Here is an 8,556-nt window from a genome sequence, read left to right as displayed (position 1 = left end):
CAGAATGGGAGCAGTGGGCTGGGGGATGGGGGCGGGGGGCGGGTCCAGGCATCAGCCCCCGCAGGTGAGAGGAAGCTGTCACCTGTGGTCCTCCTGCGGTCAAAAGGCCATTGAACTCTCAGGTCATGAGGAGATGCAGGTGGTGCCCGGAGAGAGGTCACCAGATATATTTATCAATTCCACCGCCTGTGGGAGGTGCTTAATATTTTAGAAGCATATTTAAATATTCAGAGGCATTTCTTTACTCGAGGTGCCAGTAACAAAATGTGCAGTGAACCACTCGCAGCTTAAGAAACACACTTATTCCATTGAAGTGTTTGGTGATCTTTTCAGGTTCTGGTTATGGGCAGGTAGACTGGGTCTTATTCTCCTGCTGGGCGACATCAAGTGTGAATACATGCGTAAACCTTTTCACATAGGCGCTTTGCTTTATTCTGTTTTATCTGCTCTTTTGAAATACTCCTATGACTAGTAGGATGACAAGTGTCTCAGCGTTGGCCCATTTTATTATATATTTAAATTTTTATTTTAGAGAGAGGGAGAGAGAGTGGGGCGAAAGGCAGAGGAAGAGAGAGCGTAAGCATGCTCTGTGCTCAGGGCACAGTCCAATGTGGGGTTCGATCCCATGACCCTGGGATCATGACCTGAGCCAAAATCAAGAGTCAGATGCCCAACTGACTGAGCCACCCAGGCACCCCAGCATTGGCCCATTAAAAAAACAAAAGTTTATTTTTGAGGGGGAGGGGTGCAGAGTGAGAAAGGGACAGAGGATTCCAAGCAGGCTCTGTGCTGACAGCTGAGAGCCTGATGCCAGGCTTGAACTCACAAACCATGAGAGTATAACCTGAGCCGAAGTCTCACGCTTGATTGACTGAGCCGCCCAGGCACACCTGTTGGCCCATGTTAGTTGTTAAGTGGGTGCAGAAGCATGTGGAGCAGGTGTCTATTGGTAACTCTCTTTGAATTCTTCCAGTTAGAGCAAGTGAAGTTCTTAGCGGTCATCTGGTCCTGCTTTCTCCTGTTTCAGATGAAAAAAAAGGTCAATAAAGGTCTGGAACTTGATCATGTAGATGAGCTGAAGACAAACCCAGACTCTGAACCTAGAAAGCTGCAGCTTGAGGGTCATCGGAGCTGCCCACGCCCCTCCCCGCCCCCCAATGTGCAGTGTTTCCCCACGTCCTCAACCAGGACCCTACTCTTTACCCCTTGACACCTCATGCTTTCCATTCCATTCTTTAAGAGCTCTAATTATTAGGGGTGACTGGGTGGCTGAATCATTTAAGCATCCAACGTTGGCTCAGGTCATGATCTCATGTTTGTGAGTTCGAGCCGTGCATCGGGCTCTTGCTGTCAGCACTGATCCCACTCTGGATCCTCTGTCCCCCTCTCTATCTGCCCCTTGCCTGCTTGCTCTCTCTCTCCTCTCTCTCTCTCAAAACTAAACACAAAATTTTCTCCTTTAATAAAAGCTCTAATTTTTAAAAGATTTTTCCAATTCTTTTTGCTGGAAAAGCATTTTATATTTCTTTTCCCTAGCTGATTTGTTGAACCCAGTGACAAAAACATTTAATAGAAGTCTTTGTTCTTTATTTTCATTGGAAAAAATGGATGGTTTATAGTAAACGAGTCTTTCTCTCTGCTCTCCCTCCCATTTTTTCCAGTTTACTACCGGTAATTTCACAGAAATCTCTTAAGGTACTACCCAAGGGAACAGCAAACATTGCTTTCTTCTTTTTTTTAAATGTTTTCTATTTATTTCTGAGAGAGAGAGAGAGAGAGCGTGAGCAGGGGAGGGTCAGAGGGAGAGAGGGAGACACAGAATCTGAAACAGCCTCCAGGCTCTGAGCTGGCTGTCAGCACAGAGCCCGACGCGGGGCTCGAACGCACTAACCGTGAGATCATGACCTCACCCGAAGTCGGACGCTTAACTGACTGAGCCACTCAGGCGCCCCATTGCTTTCTTATCTAAGCGGCCTTTAATTAATGTTGAGACTAAATTCTAACAAAAGGAGGAAGATGTTTCTAGGCAGAAAAACTCATCTTGATATGAAATTGATATCTCCCTCTTTTTTCCTGGTGATTTTTATCCCAGTCCAGTCTTTTGAGATCATTCTAGATAACATATCATCCCTTTTCCATGGGATAGCCCTGAAAATATACAGAGCACACTCTCATTTCTTCTGATGTCCCCATCCTGATACTTTTCCTCTCACAGACGTACCTCACACATTTCCTGACCTTCGCAGTGACTTCCGACTCTGTCCCTTTAACACAATGCCCATGTTACTCTCTTCAAATATCTGACCTCTTGTCATTTGTTTATGTCCCCTCTCCAAAAGGTAGCACTTGCACTGAAAGAATAGTGAGGGGTCTGGCTGACAGTCCCATGTGAGATGCTTTCTCATTAGACTCTTTACCTGCATCCGTGGAGCCCAAGCTTGCTTCTGCTTTCTTGGCCACCAGGTCATAGTGCAAATGAATATTGAACATGATGTAATGTTGTCTTTCGATGTATTTCTTTCCAGCGTGATCTTTCCATCTGTCCATGTCCTTTTCTAGACTTGGTCACTGGACATATTAAGAGTGTACATATTTAGAATAACTTTACAGACAGAAGTTTAAATTATTTTTTAATGTTTATTTATTTTTGAGAGAGAGAGGGACAGAGAGTGATTGGGGGAGGAGCAGAGAGGGATGGAGACACAGAAACTGAAGCAGGCTCCAGGCTCTGAGCTGTCAGCACAGAGCCCAATGCAGGGCTCGAACTCACAAGCTGTGAGATCATGACCTGAGCTGAAGTCAGACGCTTAACTGACTGAGCCCCCCAGCCACCGCTCCACCTTTTTAAAAATTTTTGTTTTTAGAGAAGAGCATGTGAATGGGGGAGAGGGACAGAGGGAGAGAGAGAGTAAGAGAGAGAGAGAGAGAGAGAGAGAGAGAGAGAATCTTAAGCAGGCTGCATGCTCAGTGCAGAGCCCCATGTGGGGCTCAATCCCACAGCCCTGAGATCATGACCTGAGCTGACATCAGGAGTTGGACACTCAAGTGACTGAGCCACTGAGGTGCTCCTACAGGTCAAAGTTTATATTCTCTGTGTCAGGCAGTCTATTCTCATGGAGGTCAAGAACTTCAGAGGCAGATGCATGAGCTCAAAACCTCGCTAAGCCGATTAGTAACTGTGTAAATGTGGGCAAGTTACTTGATCTCCCCTTTCCACACCTGCACTAGTAATGCACATTTCCCCATTAAATGGGATTATTCAAGACATCCTTGTGGATAGAATGGAGAACTATAATTTCTATCAACCCTGTATCACTTGTTGATCAGGATATTTTGCCAGTTACGAATCCATCTAAATATACTAAAAGGGGCATAGAACAGTGTCTAGCTTATAGTAAGTGTACAGCAAATGTTAGCTCTTATTATTTTTAGTTCACATTATATTATGCATGTCCCCCTCAATTTGTTGCTGTATTTCTCCCTCTACCTCCCTCCTCTTCCTTCCCTTCCCTTTACAACCTCTTCATCATAACCCTACCTTCCCCATAAATCCCTAGAATACTAATGTTAAAAGTCTGCTTTGTTTTCTTATATACCTATACTTTCTCCAAGTCTTTTCACGCAGGGACAGCTGAGTTTGGGTCCCAACATGATGCAAATCCATTCTATAGAGATATGAATCCAACAAAGTATTAGAAATTATACAAACTAGTGGGATTTATTTCAGATATACAAGGCGGGTTCAACATTCAAAAATCAATTGCTGTATCACAAGATATTGATAATATAATAATAAACATATTATTATTTATTACATAATACGTAGTATCACTATATGTAATATATATGTAATATTACTATTATGTAATATATAATAATTACTAATTAATAATCCATCATATCAACAACCCAAAGAAGAAGTACCATATACCAGTCACTGCAGAAAAAGCATTTGATAATCCTAAACCATTTCATACAAACTCTCAAAAAATAAGCATGGGATGGAATTTCCTCTACTTGATAAAGAACATCTATAAAACACGTACAGCTAACATACTTAATGGTAAGAGACCAGATGCTTTCCCCCCAATAATCCTCTCCTATTACACTTACTCAACATAATTCTGGAAGTCTTGGCCAGGGCAATAAGACAAGAAAAAATTATGAAAGGTACACAGATTGAAAAGGAAGTGAAAGCACTCTTCACTGTGTTTGCTCATTTAGTAGCCTCAGCCTGGTCTACATTTTAATTTTTGTTTGATACAGCTCTAATTGGAAGGTTCTGGTCAACTTCTTATGTTCATTCTCGATTAGGAGAGGTTTTATTCCCCCTCTTTGGAGAATGTGCTCTTACAACGAAGGCTCTGTGGATAGAGTCAAGCACAGTCTTAGGGCATTGCAGGTAAAAGGCGGGCAGGGTGAGAACATTGTAGGTTTTGAGGGGAGTTGACCCTGAGTTTCCAGCCCAGCCTGCCTCTTACTCCCTTTTACTGACACCTTCTGAGCCTCAGCTTCCCCGGTCAGAAAATGGTCTTGTAGTTTTGTTGTGACGATTATCTGTGATACAATAATATAAATCACATTTACTAAAAGCACATGGAGGTGTGATTACTGTAGTGACAAGACCTCAGCGAACAAACCCTGATGGGAAACAGGATCTGGGGGAATATGAGGAAGGACAAAATAGGTCATGTTGGTCCTGATGGCTGAATAACAGAGCAGTGGTGAAGCTGGTCACTGCTGCTGCAGAAGGAATGTTCTAGAGTGTGCCTAGGTGGCCAGTGGGTGAGGTGGTCCTCAGCATAGCAATGAATCAGACACATGCTTGTTTACCTTTGGTTTAGAGAGATTTGGGGTCATGCTCCCAGAGACGAAGTGTGGAGAATGGACTGTTTGAGCCTGGATCTCCTTGCTCTGTAGAGCTTGAGACATTTCCTAGCCACCACCTCTCCTGTCTCATCCAGAGTCCTCTCTATTTTTAAATTAAATTAAGTTAAATTGAGTTAAATTAAATTTTATTGAGAGAGAGAGAAGATGTGCACAAACTGGGGAGAGTGGTAAAGGGACAGAGAGAGAGAGACAGACAGTGAATCTGAAGCAGCCTCCGTGCTCAGCGTTGAGCCAGAAGTGGGGCTTGATTCCATGACCCTGAGATCATGACTTGAGCCGAGATCAGGAGCCAGACACTTAACTGACTGAGCCACCCAGGCGCCCCTCCAGAGTCCTCCCTGTTATCTGCAGCATGTGCTCCTTTGATCTCTTACCAACTTCTGCTGTTCCCCCCGCAGGGCCAGAGGTTTTTCCTGTCAAGGGTCTTCTGTCTTCTTGTCTCTGCTGATTGCACCATTTGCTCTGTGGTTTTACAGAGGACGGGAAGCATCTCCACAGCAGCCACCTGGCTGGGGAAGGGAGGTGGGGAGAACACAGGCAGGACAATCCGAGGTGTGAGCCTGGGGTCTGACCCTTGCCTCTGGGAACAGGAAATGCATAGCGTGGGTATTTATCTCACATTACCTGTCTGTCCTCTCACTTGTCCAAGTACCTTTGTGACAATGATACTCTGTGGAAACGTAACACCCCATCCTCTTGGCTCAGAAAGAAGCTATTAATGCCCTGACACATTGCCTCTGAAGATGGGTGTCTCCTCTCATGGGCTCACTTTCTCAGAGATAAGACACAGAGACCGTTATTTCCATTCTAAGCTTTATTGTTTCCTTCCTTCTGCTTGCTTTGCACTTAGACTGCTTCCTAACACGGAAGGTTGGGTTATTTATACGAGATATTTCTTCTTTATATAAACTGGTGTTACCACTATGCATTTTCCTCTAAGCACTGCCTTTCCTCCATCCTATAGCTTTTGTTATGGTGGATCGGGCACAAACAAAGCGTGTCGATCAATCCTCTTGCTTGAGAACTGAACACGAGTTCTGCTGAGACAAGGCGTTGAGGTTTCATCCCCACAGCATATTTGCCTACAGTTGAGCTGAAATTCACACTGATGACCTCAGGATCTCTTTCAGTTGCCCCTAATTTCCGGGAGGATTTATTTATCAGCTTCCCTTTTATCACCAAGGCTGGCTTTACTAGAAGCAAAATAGTGGTAGAACCAAGTTTCCTGCAGTGCCTGAACCATTTTTTCTTAAAGCTCTAGACCTGCATTGATTGTGTGCTTCCCAGTCTGCCCCCACCTCCAAATTTACTCTTAAGCTCCCATTCACAGCTGGAGGCAAATGACTGGTAACAGCTTCCAACTATTCCCAAAGGTGTTTTCAGATGAAGAAGGACAAAGGTTTCAAAAGGTGGAAGCTATGATTCAAGAGTACGGGCAATATGGCGCCCTATGCGTTGACCCTCATTTGCCGTCATGGTTGCCAGAGGTGCTGTGCAGGGTGGACTGTGAGGCTGCCTCAAAGTCAGGGAGAGGAGATCATTCTGATTGATTACTAATGTCTGCCGTGGGTCAGCAGGAGTTACTATGGTAACGACACATCACCAAACCTGATGTACCGGGAAGTCATTGCTCTGAGTTCATCCAAACCCGGTTTGGTTATGAACGCTGCTGCTGACTCATGGACTGAGTTACTAGGAGAATTAAATGAGAACATGTGCCTATCACCTCCCTTCCCCTCCCCTTGTGGGATGGGGATCCCACAACTGCACTTGTGGGGATGAGCACTGGGTGTTATATGGAAACCAACTTGAAAATAAACTATTTAAAAAATAAATAAATAAATAATTTAAAAAAATAAATGAGAATATGTGAATTGAATGATATGTGAGTGAAGTGTTCAGTGGAGTGTGGAAAGTTGTTCTGCTTCCCTAAGCTGTGCCCTATGAATTCACAAACCTGTCTTATTTCCTCTTTGTATTCCGGCACAGTACCTGGCCCCATAATAGGCCCTCCACAAATATTTGTTGAATGCATATATGCTGCCTGTAAAAATAGATTATAGGACACTTGTGGGGATGAGCACTGAGTGTTATGTGGAAACTAATTTGACAATAAACTATTAAAAAAAAATAGATTATAGGAATAAATCTAGTGGTTGGATTTGAGGACTCCGTTCAACAAAGAGGACAGAGTTGGGTCAGGGTGTGGAGGGGGGTCATTGGAGCTTTCTTACAGGCTCCAGAAATCACCCTTCATGGATTTCCTCCTCCATTATTAAAACTTAAAAATTATTATTTAAGTGAAACAAACACACAGAGAAGTGCCCAGGCCATAAGGGGACACAACCCCGTGAATTCTCATACACCACGTAAACAGGATCTACACAAAACTTGGGACAAAGCTAGTACGCTATGGTGCTGGTACTGCCTTCTCTGCAGCTACCTCCTCCTTCCAAAGATACCCCTTATCCTGACTTCTAACGTCATATGTCAATTTTGTTCAATAATTGGTGCGATTCCACAATGTCATTGTATGGAGTTGTATTTTGTTCATTTTTTTTTTAATATTTTTATTTGCAGGAGAGAGAGAGAGAGAGACAGCATGAGCAGGGGAGGGTCAGAAAGAGAGGGAGTCACAGACTGAAATAGGCTCCAGGCTCTGAGCTGGCAGTCAGCACAGAGCCCGACGCAGGGCTCGAACCCACGAACCGCGAGATCATGACCTAAGCGAAAGTCGGACGCTTAACCGACTAAGCCACCCAGGCGCCCCTATTTTGTTCATTTTTATTGGTGTATCATACTCCAGTGTAGGAAGACACCATAATTTGTTCCTCTGTTCACCTGATGCTGGACATTGGGCTGTTTCCAGTTTGGGGCGAGGACAAATAAAATTGTCATGAACATTTTAGTACGTGTCTTTTAGTGCTTTTGAAGCCCACTCTTCTGTTGGATAGGAGTAAATCCTTGGAGTGAAATGGCCAAGTCATGGGGCCAGGTCTATGTTTGACATTAGTAGATACCATCAAAGAGTTGTCCAAAGTGGTGTACCGAGTCGCAAGTCCCCACTGGTCTGTGTCCTTGTCAATACTTGTCATTGTCAGTCTTTTTATCTTTAGCCATTCTAGCAGATGTATAATATTATTCATTTTGGTTTTAATTTGCACTTCTCCGGTGACTAATCCAGGAAAAGATGAACATCCTTTCAGATATTGAAATATATTTATCTCCAAATATTCTCTTTAGTGAATCCTCCTCTTATTTTTCAAGACTGTGCCTTACTGTTGGGATTTTTATTTTTAGCAAATAAACAAATGAAACTGTACTTGCTAGAAATTATCAAGTTCTTCTTTCCATAAATTCAAGACTCCTACAGGAAACTTGTCACTAATTTCTTTCCTTTACTGAGAAGGATGTGTATTTAGAAGTGTATTTTCTGTACACTCACTGTTCTCAAAGAGAACTCGTACTTCTGGAATGGCCATCAGGTGTGTTACATATTGTGTATCTTAAAAATATATTTCAAATACAAAAAGACCCACCACACATTTTACTGCCCAGCCAAGGCCCAAGTCTAGAGCAGGGTACAATTTGTCCTTTCCACGCATCACTCTGCTAGAGAGAATCAAAATGTTGGGCAGAGTTTTGAACCTTCAGACATGAGACAGA

The sequence above is a fragment of the Crocuta crocuta genome, unplaced genomic scaffold (genome assembly GCF_008692635.1).
Source record: "Crocuta crocuta isolate KB4526 unplaced genomic scaffold, BGI_CrCroc_1.0 scaffold516, whole genome shotgun sequence".
In the NCBI taxonomy this organism is placed as follows: Eukaryota; Metazoa; Chordata; class Mammalia; order Carnivora; family Hyaenidae; genus Crocuta; species Crocuta crocuta.
This window is presented reverse-complemented; position numbering follows the sequence as displayed.